We start from the raw sequence: 15,360 nt of genomic DNA on the forward strand, positions 1-15,360 counted from the left end.
TCATTGATAAAAAAATAAATAAATCTCTAGTTGTTTTAAAATTTGTTGATGACATGGAATATTTGGCTAATGTGAAAGGTAATGAAATTACCAGAACTGTATGCATAGTATCATCTCAATAAGAAAATTATTAGGAAATGTAGCTTTTACATAAATATATAGTGACAGTATAAAATTAAATTAAATTCTTCATTACTCAAAAAAAAAAAAAACAATTCACTAAAGATAAACTATAAATGTTTTTCTTCCTATATTTTGTGTATTATTTTGGAGCAACAATGTGTTATTTTTAATTTCAAAATACTCATATAAGCTATTTATTGATTTTTACATGTTCAAGGAAAGAAACTAAGAGAGTGAATAATACAATTCATGTTCAAATAGTGTTTTGATCAGAATATAAACACAAATCTGAATGACCTGAATTAGTTTATTCGTGCTAGTTGAAATGGTAGTTGGCTAAATTTTAGGACATCTGCACTTGCTCACTTCATTTGAAAATTTTAAATATCAACCTTATATAATGTATTTTGTGATACGGCAATATTATAATTGTATACATTATTATTTTTAGTATCATTACAATTGTTTGTCTTGATTTGTTTTCAACACAGTTCTGTGGTCATTCTGAATAACAACACTTTATAAATAAAGTTATTTTTAATCAAATACTTTTTGTTCCATAGCCCAAATATTACTCATTGAAACATTTTAATGTGACTATAAAGTTAATGTGCTACCTTTTAGTATGACAGCCCCTTTTCTATAAGAATTAGGACATATTTGATTTTGAGTGAGATAATGTTCAAGTTTTAAAATAGTAACGGCATTTTTTTTTACATTTATTTATTTATTTATTTATTTATTTATTTATTTATTTATTTATTCGTTTACTTATTTATTTTTGGTTTTTCTCTCTGCAGCCTTGGCTGACTTGGACTCACTTTGTAAACCAGGCTGACCTTGAACTTACAGCAATCTGCCTGCATCTGCCTTCCTAAGTGCTGAATTAAATGCCTGCACTACCACATCTGGCTAAAATTAATTTTTTTATAATAAAATCATCACACAGCTTTTTTAAAATTCTGAATTTTTACAAAACCCTCTCAGTCTTACTTATTTTTTTTTAATTATTGGGTTTTATTTATTTATTTGTTTATTTATTTTTATATTAATTACAGTTTTTTTACTTTGTATCCCAGCTATAACCCCTTCCCTCATTCCCTCCCAATCCCATCTTCCCTCCCTCATCTCCTCCCTGCCCCTTTCCAAGTCCACTGATAGGGGAGGTCCTCCTTCCCTTCCATTGGACCCTAGTTTATCAGGTCTCTTCAGGACTGGCTGCAATGTTCTCCTCTGTTTTTCCTTTCCATGTTTATATCTGTAGACCGACATATTTCACTGAGTTTTCTTACACATTTCCAGGTGCTTTCCTCCTCTGACTAACTTAAAAGATGGCATTTGTGAGAAGCAGCTATGGGTTGTGAGGTTGTGCCGTTGATTATACTTTTATTAACTTTGGATTTCTCTATTTTTATAATCACATGTTTCTCACTCTCCTTCTGGAAGCTGAAGGCAGTTTTGAGTGTAGTTTTCACCTTGTAATTTTTTTTATATCTTTGTAAACTCCTTTATTAGCACATGAAAAGAGCTAGAAATGTGTGATCTTCATGGACAACTAGTTTATTATGTGGATGAAAATCAAATATTTTGTCTTATATTTAAAAAAGTCCTAGTTACATATGGTGTCTGCAATTAATTCTCAGTAAATACATGCTGATTAGGCTATTAAAGTACTGCAATAAAATAAACCTAAAATCTGTATAAAAATTGTGTCCTAAATAAAAAAAAATTTACAGAGGTAAATTGTTTATAAACTTAAATATAAGGAAGGATTAAACAGAAGAGAATAGTGTATGCATTCACAAGTGTTACGACTTCCAGTGACCTAGTAAATAATTAAATATGATCCACGAAGGATTTTTACTTTTTGAGATTATTATTCATTATTTTGCATGATGGAACCACTCACAGGAAAAAGTAAATTTTACATCATAAACTATAGTAAACAAAGTTGTAAAAATAATACATTTTTATTCATCTTAAATGAATGTATTTTAAGTGTACTTGAATGAATTTCTGAGCTTGATGAATTTATGTATTTGCAAAGTAAAATAAAGTTATTTTCAGTATTTAATTTACAGACCAATTTAATACCTCAGCATGTCATCCTTAGAAATTCATATAATTATCTAAACCCCATAGGATACTTTATAATCAGGTAAACAACATTCAGGGATTATTTAAAGCACCTAGAAAGGCTGGAAATACCTGTAATCTTAGATTAATCCGCCTTTGTTGCAGTGTTTATAGCAATTTTGTTATTTTGTTGTTTAGTAACAGAATATGCAAGAGTTTTAAGAATAGGACTATTCAGTCCATTCACTCAGACATCCCTTTGTTGCCCCAAATGCAAGTTTTTTTTAATTTCTTTTTACATTTTACCGTTCTTTGTAATGCATTTATTTAATCACTTTAATGTCTGGTTGGAGACCTTTCCCTCCTCTCCTTCCAGTCTCACTCTCACATCTCCCTCCTTGAATTCTCCCATTTCCTTCTCTAAAGAAATGGGGGAGGGGGCTGTCCATGAGTACCAACCCTGCCTGGCACAGCAAGTCGCAGCCTCTCCACTGAAGCCTGGCAAGGTAGGCAAGCTGAGGGAAAGGATCCACAGATTGCTGGCGCCTCTCCTGTCCCAGAAGATGCCCTCCAGCTGAGTTCCAAGCTTACTCCCAGTACTTCTGCCCTCTCTCCACCCACTCTTCCCCATCTGGTCTCAGCCCTGTTCTCCTTCCCCACACCTTTTCCTGTCCTCCCTCTATCCACCTCCAATGTCTATTTTATTTCCTCTCCTGAGAGAGACTCAAGCATCCTCCGTTGGGGCCTCCTTGCTGCTTAGCTTCTTTGGGTCTGTGGATTGTGGCATGGTTATTCTGTACTTTAAGGCTAATATCTGCTTATAAGTGAGAACATATCATGCGTCTTTTTTCTGGTTCTGAGTTACTCAGGATGATCTTTTCTGGTTCCTTCCATTTCCCTGCAAATTTCTTGATTTCCCTGTTTTTAATTGCTTAGTAGTATTCCACTATGTATATGTACCAGTGTTTCTTTATCCATTCTTGGTTGAGGGGCATCTGGGTTGTTTCCAGATTCTGGCTATTACAAATAAAGCTGCCACAAACATAGTTGAGCAAGTGTCCTTTTATGGTGGTGCATATTTTGGGTATGTACCCAGGAGTGGTATAGATGGGTTTTGAGTTAAAGCTATTCCCAACTTTTTGAGAAACCTCCAGATTGATTTCCACAGTGGTTGTACAAGTTTGCAGTCCCAGCAGAAATGGAGGAGGGTCTCCCTTGCTTCACACCATCACCAGCATGTGCTATCACTTGAGTTTGATCTTAACCATTCTGGCAGGTGTAAGATGGAATCTCAAAGCCATTTTGATTTTCATTTCCTTGATGACTAAGGAGGTTGAGCATTTTTTTTTTTCTTCAGTGCTTTTTAACCATTTGAGATTGGCCTGTTGAGAATTCTTTTTAACTCTATACCTCATTTTTTAATCGGGTTATTTGGTCTTTAGCTTTTAATTCCTTGCATTCTTTATATGCTTTGGATATTAGCCCTCTTTCAGATATAGGCTTAGTGAAGATATTTTCCCATTCTGTAGGCTGCCATTTTGTCCTTTTGACAGCGATTTTTTTGCCTGGCAGAAGATTTTCAGTTTCAGGAGTCACCAGTCATTTATTGCTGATCTTAGTGCCTGAGATGTCCATATTCTGTTGAGGAAGTTGTCTTCTGTACAAATATATTCAAGGCTATTCCCCATTTTCTCTTCTGTTAGATTTAGCATATCACATTTTATGTTGAGGCCTCTGAGCCATTTGGACATGAGTTTTGCACAAATAAATAAATAAATTTGCAGCCTTTTACATGCAGGCATACAATTATATCAGCATCATTTGTTGAAGAAGATTTATTTTTTCCATTGTATCATTTTGGCTTTTTTTTTTTTTTTTTTTGGTCAAATATCAAGTGTTTGTACATGTGTGGGTTTACTTCTGGATCCTTAATTTCATTCCATTGATCAGTCTCCCTGTTTTTATGTCAGTCATGTGGTTTTTATTATTGTTGTTCTGCTGTGAAGCTTGTGATCAGGAATGAAGATACCTCCAGAATTTCTTTTATTATACAGGATTGTTTTAGCTATTCTGTCTTTTGTTTTTATTTTGTTTTGTTTATTTCTAGACTAAGCTGAGAATTGTTCTTTCAAGTTCTGTAAAGACTTCTGTTGGAATTTTGATGAGAATTGCATTGAATCTGGAATCTGTAGATTGCTTTTATTCAGACAGCCATGTTTATTGTGTTAATCCTGCCAATCCATGAACATGGGAGATCTTTCCATCTTCTGATATCTTCTTCAATTTCTTTTTTTTTCTTTTTTTTAATTTTTAATTTTTATTATTAGTTACATTTTGTTAACTCTGTATCCCAGCTGTACCCCGCTCCCTCATTCCCTTCCTATCCCACCCTCCCTCCCTCATCTCCTCCCTGCCCCTTTCCAAGTCCACTGATAGAGGAGGACCTCCTCCCCTTTCATCTGACCCTGTTTTATCAGGTATCTTCAGGACTGGCTGCAAAGTCCTCCTCTGTGGCCTAGCAGGGCTGCTCCTCCCTTGGGGGCTGGGAAGTCAAAGAGCTAGCCATTGAGTTCATGTCAGAAATAGTCCCTGTTCCCATTACTAGAGAAACCCACTTGGTTACTGAGCTACCACGGGCTACATCTGAGCAGAGGTTCTAGGTTCTATCCATACATGGTCCTTAGTTGGAAAAACAGTCTCATATAAGACCCATGTGCCCAGATATATTTGGTCCTTGTGGAGCTCCTGTCCTCTCCATGTCATACTAATTCCCCCTTCTTTCACATGATTTCCTGCACTCTGCCGAAGGTTTGGTTATGAGTGTATCTGCTTTGATACACTGCTAGGTAGAGTCTAACCAAACCTTCTTCAATTTCTTTCTTCAAAGACTTGAAGTTCTTGTCATACAAGTGTTTACTTCTTCTTTAGCGTTACACCAAGATATTTAATAATATTTGTGTTTATTTTAAAGGATGTTGTTTCCCTAATTTCTTTCTCAACCCATTTTATTACTTCTATAAAGGAATGTTGCTGATTACATTTTGAGTTAATTTTGTATCCAATCATTTTGCTGAAGGTATTTATCAGCTGTAAGGAGTTCTCTGGTAGAATATTTTTCATCACTTAGTTATACTATCAAATCATCTCTGAAGTAATACTTAGACTTCTTTCTCTTCAGTTTGTATTTCCTTGATCTCCTTTAGTTACTTTATTGCTTGTGATAGAACTTCAAGTACTATATCAATAGATACGGAGACATTGAGCAGTCTTTCCTCTTTTGAGTCAAGCCTTTAGTAGTAGATCTGCAAGGCATAAAACCTGTCATTTGATGGATGAACTTAAAAAAGTTCGAGATTAAAACCCTTCCCCATTTTCTTACAGTAATTTTGCAAGGCTCTGAGCAAAGAACATAAGTAAGCTCTTTACTAAATTATGATATAACAAGTATCCCTTCTTTTACAGACAGGGTTTCTTTGAATAATAGATCTGGCTGCCCTGGAACTGAATTTATAGAACAATCTGGCTGTGAACTCAAAGAGATCTGACTACCTCTTCCTCTTGAGATCTGAGATCAAGGGCATGCACCAATATACCTGGGATAATATCTTGTGGATACATATATCCACATAATACATAATATATATATCTTGTGGAAAACTTAAAGTTCACTATAAAGCTAGCATAATATATAAACTTAATTACTTAATATAACAAGGGGATTGGTCAAGCAGGTAATCTTTGCGGTAAAATGGCTCTAAAATTAATGAAGTGGATAATATGATAGTATCATAATTTCAAGTATTAAATGAATGACTGGATTCTCTTTCAAATGAACTCAGTTTCACAGTTCAATTTGTGCACCTTACAAGGAGCAACTGAAGCAAGAACAAGCCACAGGCATCTAGCTCAGATTCATGTTAATAACAGATGAATAAAACTCTCAATTATGTCTTTAATTTTCATTTAGAACATCGTGCAAAATAACCTCAATAAGCAGTCATAACTATTCAAATTATTTACAAATTAAACTCAAAAATATGTAAGAAAGGGAATCACAACCATTGTTTTAGTGTTCTTTGCATATATATGAAATCTATAACACAATATTTATAATTATATACATACGTACATACATATGACTTTCCCATTTCTCTTTTTCCTTGTGGCATCATAGAACTAACCTGTCCTCCCTCACAACTTACCTGCATTCCACTCTTTACTCTTCAGTTGATAACCTCTTTTCTTTGATTATTTTTGTTACACACACACATGATATTTGCATATAAAGGAATACATATGTATTCTTATCAATATTCTCATGTGTCTGCCCTATAGAGTCTACCTATGAGTAAAGTGTAATGGTATTTATGCATCCAGAAGTCACTTATCCTTATTTTTACTTATCTGTTAGTCCTATGTCATGAATATCACAGGATCTCATCTTTCTAGAGTTGCGTAATATGTCAATATGTGTATTTATTTTTTTAATACATTCCACTATTGTTAGCTATTTGGTCATTCCATATCTTGCTTATTGTAAGTACTGCTACCAGAAATAAGACAGTGTAGCTATTTATCAATGCTGACTTTTTCAATTAAGTAAAGGTATTAAGAAATCATATGGCCACTCTAATTTTAGGTTTTTTGTTTTTGTTTTTTGAGAATCCTAGATCTCATTTTCACCAGTAGAAGGATATAAGCATAGACATTCTATAGCATTCTATTCTCTTTATTGTCTTGTCAATATCTCTTATTTATAGCTTTATTAATAACAGTCATTTAAACTGGATTGATGTAATATTGCATTATAGTTTTAACTTGCATTCCATTGATGATTGGAGATAGTGAGTATATTTGTATGCACTAGTTACTCCTTTCTGTGTCATTTCAAATATTTTGGGACTTATGTACATCCCCCTTTCTATATGCTTTTTTCTGGAAGTTTCATAGTCTTCTGCTACCTCAGATACATCTTATATCCTTAACCCATGTTGAGTTGTTTCTTTGTACTTGGTGAGAGTCTCTTATATTATGGTGTTTGTAGATTTTATTTCCTTGGTACCATGTAATGGATAGACTTTTCTTTTTATTGACTATTTTTGGTGTCTTTAATTAATTAATTTTAAAACATTTTTGCATCTGAGAAAATGCCAGATTGATTTCCAAAGTGGTTGTAGAGGTTTTCATTTCCACTGGAGGCAGTAGAAGACAGGGAAGAGGATGGGCTCCTACCACAGATGTCTCAAAAAGACTCTACCCAGCAGCGGACAGCAGCAGATGCAGTGATTCACAGTCAAACCTTGGACAGAGTGCAGGGGATCTTTGGGAAGAAGGTGGATATAGTGGATATAGAAGGATACAGGGGACAGGATTTCCACACTGAGACCAACAAAGCAAAAAAAAAAAAAAGTGGGGCTCAGGGGGTACTGCAGAGACTGATGGATCAACCAAAGACCATGCATAGAGAGGACCTAGACCTAGACCCCCTGCTCAGATGAAGTCCATAGAGAGGTCAGTTTCCATGTGGGTTACCTAATAAGGGGACGAGAGGCAGTCTCTGACATGCTCCTTGTCACTTCTCCCTGGTGGGTCAGTCTAGCCAGCCCACCAAGGAAGAGGATCCAGTCATTCCTGATGGGACCTGATAGGCTAGGGTCAGACAGAAGGGGAAGAGGACTTCCCCTATCAGTGGACTAGGAAAGAGGGATAGGGGAGGAAAAGAGAAGGAAGGTGAGCCCTGGAGGAGATGAGGGAGGGGATACAGCCTGGATACAAATTGAATAAATTGGAAATAATAATAATAGTAGTAGTAGAAAAAAATACATTTTTTCAAATCCAAGTGCGTTTAGAGCCCATGATACAGATAATCAGGAATCAACTTTTCAGTGGATTTTTGAATCCCATATAATAAAGTTTAAATTTCTTGGAATCTTTCAAAGATATTACAACATATACAATATTGGTTAAATATTTCTGGAATGGTATTTTATTTTCAGAACCAAAATGTATACTCTTATTTCTTCTCAAGGACTGTATGAATCTTGACTTTGATATTTACAATATATTTAACATAAGGTGAACTTTAAAAATATGATGAATGATTATTTATTTCCATCTTAAATATGTATTTTATTTCAAATTCTTTTTGTATATGGAAATGGGTGAGTTTGTCATGAACATGACATAGAACAAATTTAAACAAAGTTTGAAATTTGGTAAGAACATTTGCATACAGTTGGGAATTAAAGTGCTGGTAAACACCTTACAAAGAGTATTTATTAAACAGTGTCAAAATATGTCTGGGATGTTCTGTAAGTGTAAAATTATTTAATTACTTACAGTAGATACATAGTTGTAGATAAAAAATTTATTAGATTATTATGTAGAATTATTTGATATTTATGAATTTTTTTGATTGTATTAGACTATTTTTACAGTTACAAGTACTTAACTGCAGTGTATCAAAGCAGATGCTGAGACTCATAACCAAACCTTGGGTAGAGTACAGGGAATCATATAAAGGAAAGGAGAGCTAGTAAGAGCTGGAGAGGACAGGAGCTCCACAAGGGTCAAATATATCTGGGCACAGGGTCTTTTCTGAGACTGATTCTCCAACCAAGGTCCAGGCATTGATATAACCTAGAACCCCTGCTCAGATGTAGCCCATGGCAGCTCAGTATCCAAGTGAGTTCCCTAGTAAGAGGAATAGAGATTGCCTCTGACATGAACTCAGTGGCTGGCTCTTTAACTTCCTTCACCCCTGAGGGAGGAGAATCCTTGCTAGGCCTCAGAGGAGGACATTGCAGTCAGTTCTGATGAGACCTGATAAACTATGGTCAGATGGAAGGAGAAGAGGACCTCCCAATCAGTGGATCTAGAAAGGGACATGGGAGGAGATGAGGGAGGGAGGGTAGGATTGGGAGGGAATGAGGGAGGGTCCTACAGCTGGGGTACAAAGTAAATAAACTGGAATTAATATAAAAAAATAAAAATAAAAAAAACCAAATGCTTAATTTTTATTTAATTGCTTTTTTATATTTTGATGATTATCTTTACCAATCCTCATTCTTTCTTTATTTGTCTTTCTCTCTCTTGGTCTTTCTCTTCCTCTCTTCTGAAAAGATCCCAGAACAAAAAATCCAAGTGAACACAAACAGAAAAGAAAACAACAAGGAGCAAACCAGAAAGCACTGAGAACATGGAGTGCACTTTGTGCTGATTAAGTACTACTGGGCATGGAGTTAGCCATGAACTGTGTCAATCCTTTTGAGAAAACTGATTTCCCAATTGCCAGCAGGTGTCAACTGCAAATACTTTTTTGATTGACTGTGGGTGAGACACTGTGTCTACTACACTCAGTACTGGGGTTATGTCTGTTTTGAGACTGTATAGTTTTTGTGCATGCTGTCACAGTTCTCTGTGAGTTCATATGTGTAAGAGTCCTATTGTGTATGGATGATACTGTTTCCTTGGAGACTATTTTATATCTACAGTACTTGATAGCCTCAAATGACATTTTAAAAGAAAGGTTAAATGTGAGGATGATAAAAATGTAGTGGAACTAAAGAATACAGTGGCAAATCTTCTAATACTATATTGACAAAACATATCTGATTGCTCTGATGAGAGATTATTGAAAATTATTTGGTTCAAAAATATGATAATTTGTTGATATGAATATGGCAATCGAATAATTTGGTTTTCAAAGCAATAATGTCAGTGCTATAGCTTTTATCCCGAAAATTTCCCATTAAAATGTGAATCTTAAAAAACAATGTGAATCTAAAATTAGAAATGACTTTTAATATAGTGAGAACTTGTGACTACATGACACAGATAAGGTACTCTAAGGGGTCATTTACAGGGCTACAAAATAAACTTAGACTCAGTAGGATCAAAGCTAGTGATTTGATTAGAAATATAAATAGTCCAAACCAAATTCCTTTGATTTGAAATAGTTTTATAACATTATATACCCATGATGCACTTCTGCTTAGCTATTTACATAAAATACAAAATATTAGGATTCTTTTAAAACTCAAGTATAGGATTCAAAATAAAGATTTAAGAAGATATCTCTCTTCTTCAAAAGAAGCATAAATCTTACATTTATTATTTTGTTTAAAACATGTGCCATTAAATTTATTACAAATACGATATTTCATAAAATACAGAGAGTGTGTGTCATTTAGTGCTTTTACTGTGGTTTGATTCTATGTTTGGCATGAATTCTCCATATAGATCTTATCATCTGCAACGATCATTTGTTTTCATGTTAACCAGTTACAGACAGGTGTTTAAATGGAGATTTATTTACGTTTCAAGCTCATTCACCATAATCTGAATAGTAATCCAGGATTGTACTTTGTTTCCTTATTTTCCGGTAGGTTCAAACTAGCAGCAGATTTCCTGTATAGTTAATTCATCTCACATTTTTGTTTTTTGGTTTGTTTGTGCATCTTTGTTCTGCTACATATACAATGTTAGCTGTGAAGATGATGAACTGATTCACTAAAAAGTGCGTTTTTAGAGTACAATGTACACAGTAAGCTTTTTAAAAGCACTTAGAGGACTTATGTATCCGATGCACATTTATATGAGTATGAGAAGAACAATTCTAATGCAATGGTTGCCATCATATCCAAATGTCAGAGTCCCTCATGAGATATTTAATTCATTACAAATACCCAGATGATTCTTAGGAGTAAACATCAGTCAAAAGCTTAAACTGCCAAGAAAACAAAATTTATTGAAAAGTTTTAAAGGTGAATTGAAAATTAATGGAATACAACTGTATTATGTACCCTTAATTGTTAAAATTATGAATGTATAACAAGAGAACAGTTCTTGCAATTTTTGGCTATCATGTGAATGAATATATAGAAGTGCTTTGAAAAGAAATGAATTTTTGGTTCAAGTTGAAAAATTGAAGGCACAGTTGATCCAAGTCAGTCATCCATAACGACTTGACATCCATTTTGAAGCAAATCACCAGGTACTTCATTCTGTGCATAAAGTGGTCAGGAAGGAAAAGAGGCCTTTTTTTAATCTCATCTGGCTTTGGAACAATAGAAAGGAACTCAAGATAATGTCTAGGAAAGCCTGTAGTGAATAAGAATTTCTCTTATTAAAGGTGTCAAGTGGTTCTCAGAAAACACTTTTTACCCTAAACTGTAGTAGTTAAATCTTGGAAGAAGGGCAAAATGGACTTTGCTTAATGGTGGCAAATGTAACATGAATGTTTAATGTAAAGCTAAACTCTTTATGATATAAATTCAAATACATGCTTAATGTTTACATTGAGTCAAGTTGTAAAATGTAGCCAGGTCTTGAACTTTTAAACACCTTGGACCCTTCAGTGTAGAACAGGATTGCTCCCTGATAAGAGATCTGTGTGGAACACTACTAATGAAAAATATTAGTTGACATGTTTAGTCTTGACTTACATCACAAGGGGCACTGGAGATGGAGCCTATAGGAAATGGACACCATGACACTGGATCCACTCTGAATAACCATGATTTTTTTATTATTTTTTATTTTTATCAATTACAGGTTATTCACTTTGTAGCCCCCCCTGTACCTCCCTCCTACCTTCCCAATCTCACCCTCACTCCCTTTTCTCCACTCATACCCCTCCCCCAGTCCACTGATAGGGGAAGTCTTCCTCCCTTTCCTTCTGATCCTAGTCTATCAGGTTTCATCAGGAGTGGTTGCTTTGTGTTCTTCTGTGGCCTGGTAAGGCTGCTCCCACCTCAGGGGAAGGTGATCAAAGAGCAGGCCAATCAGTTCCTGTCAGAGACAGTCCTTGTCCCCATTACTATGGAACCCACTTGGACACTGAACTACCATGGGCTACCTCTGTGCAGGGGTTCCAGGCTACCTCCATGAGTGGTCCTTAGCTGGAGTATCAGTCTCAGAAAAGACCCCTGTACCCAGACTTTTTGGATCTGTTGCTCTCCTTGTGGAGCTCCTGTCCTCTCCAGGTCTTACAAAAAGGAAATCTGCTTAACCATGTTTGTAGCAGCATCATTTGTAATAGCCAGAAGCTGGAAACAGCCCAGATGTCCCTCAGTTGAAGAATGGATACAGAAGTTGTGGTACTTCTACACAATGGAATATTACTCAGCAATAAAAATAAGGAAATCATGAAATTTGCAGGCAAATGGTGGGAACCGGAAAAGATCATCCTGAGTGAGGTATACCAGAAGTAGAAAGACACACAGGGTATGTACTCATTCATAGGTGGATATTAGACATATAATATAAGATAAACATAAAATCTGTACACCTAAGGAAGCCAATCAAGAAGGGGGACTCTGGTTAAGATGCTCAATCCCCATTCAGAAAGGCAAAGAAGATGGACATCATAGGAGGGAGGAAACAGAGAACAGGACATGAGCCTACCACAGAGGGCCTCTGAAAGGCTCTACCCTGCAGGGTATTGAGGCAGATTCTGAGACTCATTGCCAAACTTTGGGCAAAATGCAGGGAATCTTATGAAAGAAGTGGGAGATACTAACCATGATTTTAAAGGAAAGAATTTGACGTTTGTATGAATTAAGAGTACAAAAATTACTAGGGTGTGAACCATTGTGGCATATAATCTATATTTTCTGTGTTTTGGGCACTACACTAAGCGCATTACATAGGTACCGTAATGTAATCATAACAATTACATGTATATCTCATATATTAGGGAAATGAGGGTAATAAAAATAAAGTATTAGACTAAGTATTTTTACTATTAGACATGGTGCTATAAACAAGAGACATTTGGAAATTTTTCCCATTATTTATAGGAATAAAATATTAGAGCTGTGAATTGTTAATTCATGGGATATGTTCAGGTGGAGAAATGTCACCCAGTCCACACATCCATTATATTACGAATGGACCTACTTTATGACCAAAACAGATCCTTTCTTTAAAAATAGATGTGGTCAAAAATGAAAATCACTTGTCTGGTGAAAGGAATGTCTTGCTGCACAAAAAGTTCTAGAGCATTTATGTTTGTTTTTATCCATTTCAACTCTGCTCTGTTAGTGTCAGACCATTAATTGCTTATTCAATGTAGTCCAACATGTCCTGGCTCCATTACTCAAGTGCTGTGATTACAAGAGTGGCAAAACCACGTCACAAAATTGTAATATTTTTCTTTGTATTAATAGAGTTATTGTAGATCTTTGGTTTTCTTTTTTAATTTATTTTTAAATTTATCATAATTCATTCACTTTGTATCCCATCTGTAGCCCCCTTCTGTGTTCCCTCCCAATCCCACTATCCCTCCTTCTTCCCCTCCCATGAACCTCCTCCAGTCCTCTGATAGGTAAGGTCCTTCTCCTCTTCCATCTGACCCTAGCCTGTATCATCAGGACTGGCTGCACTGTCTTCCTCTATGGCCTGGTAAGGTTGTCCCCCTCCACCTTCAGGAGGAGGTGATTTAAGAGCCAACCACAAAGTCCATGTCAGGTTCAGCCCATGTTCACCTTCCAGGGGCATCACTCGGACACTGAGCTGCCATGGACTACATCAGTGTAGGGGGTGTAGGTTATCTCCATGCATGGTCCTTGGTTGGAGTACCAATCTCAGAAAAGACCTTTGGATCCAGGTTTTGGGTTCTGTTGATCTTCTTGGGGAGCTCCTGTGCCCTCCAGGTCTTTCTTTCTTTCTTTCTTTCTTTTTTCCGATGTTTTGTTTTTCTTTTTTTTTATTTTTAATTATTAGGTGCATTTTATTAACTCTGTATCCCAGCTCTATCCAGCTCCCTCATTCCCTCCCAATCCCACCCTCCTTCCTTCACCTCCTCCCTGCCTCTTTCCAAGTCCATTGATTGGGGAGGACCTCCTCCCCTTTCATCTGACCCTGTTTTATCAGGTATCTTCAGGACTGGCTGCAAAGTCCTTCTCTGTGGCCCAGCAGGACTGTTCCTCCCTTGGGTGGTGAGGAGGTCAAAAAGCCTGCCATGAGTTCCTGCCAGAAATAGTCCCTGTTCCACTTACTATGGAAAACCAATTGCTTACTGAGCTACCACAGGCTATATCCAAGCAGAGGTTCTAGGTTATATCCATATATGGTCCTTGGTGAAGTATCAGTCTCAGAAAAGACCCCTGTGCCCAGATATATTCAGTCTTTGTGGAGCTCCTATCCTTTCCACATCATACTATGTCCCCCTTCTTTCATATGGTTCCCTGAACTCTGCCAAAGGTTTGGATGTGAGTTTTAGTATCTACTTTGATACACTGCTAGGTATAGTCTTTCAGAGGTCTCTCTGCAGTAGGCTCCTGTCCTGTTACTTATTTTCTCCTATGTCCAATGCACATCCCATTTGTCTTTTTAACTGAGGATTGATCAGTTTATCCCAGTTCCTCTTTGTTGTCTATCTTCTTTAGGTGTATAGATTTCATTATGTTTATCATATCTTATAGGACTATATGAGTGAGTATATACCATGTGTGTCTTTCTCCTCCTGGGATACCCTCACTCAGGATGATCTTTTCTAGATCCCACCATTTGCCTGCAAATTTCATGATTTCCTTGTTTTTGATTGCTGAGAAGTATTCCATTGTGTATAAATACCACAATTTCTGTATCCATTCCTCCATTGATGGACATCTGGGTTGTTTCCAGGTTCTGGCTATTACAAATAAAGCTACTACAAACATAGTTGAGCAAATGTCCTTGTTGTGTACTTGAGCAAATTTTGGGTATATATGCCTAGAATGGTATAGCTGGGTCTTGAGGAAACACTACTCCTAATTGAGAAAGTGCCAGATTGATTTCCAAAGTGGTTGTACAAGTTTGCATTCCCACCAGCAATGGAGGAGGGTTCCCCTTTCTCCACAACATCTTCAGCATGTGTTGTCACTTGAGTTTTTTATTTTAGCCATTTTGATGGGTGTAAGGTTAAATCTCAGGGTTGTTTTGATTTACATCTCCCTGATTGTAAGGATGTTGAGGATCTTTGGTTTTCTAACAGTCTGGTGATCTTTTCTTGGGTATCGACTCATACATCATGGTATGGTTTTCATATATGGTATCATATATTTTTATATATGAAATACAATCCCATGTAATTTAGTCCAGATGCAGGGATAATGAGTAGCTATTAAGTTGACTATAATTTCATCCCCTCAGTGACCACTGAGCACAGTAGATTCA

The sequence above is a fragment of the Psammomys obesus genome, unplaced genomic scaffold, assembly GCF_907164565.1.
Source record: "Psammomys obesus unplaced genomic scaffold, mPsaObe1.curated_primary_1811, whole genome shotgun sequence".
Classification (NCBI taxonomy): domain Eukaryota; kingdom Metazoa; phylum Chordata; class Mammalia; order Rodentia; family Muridae; genus Psammomys; species Psammomys obesus.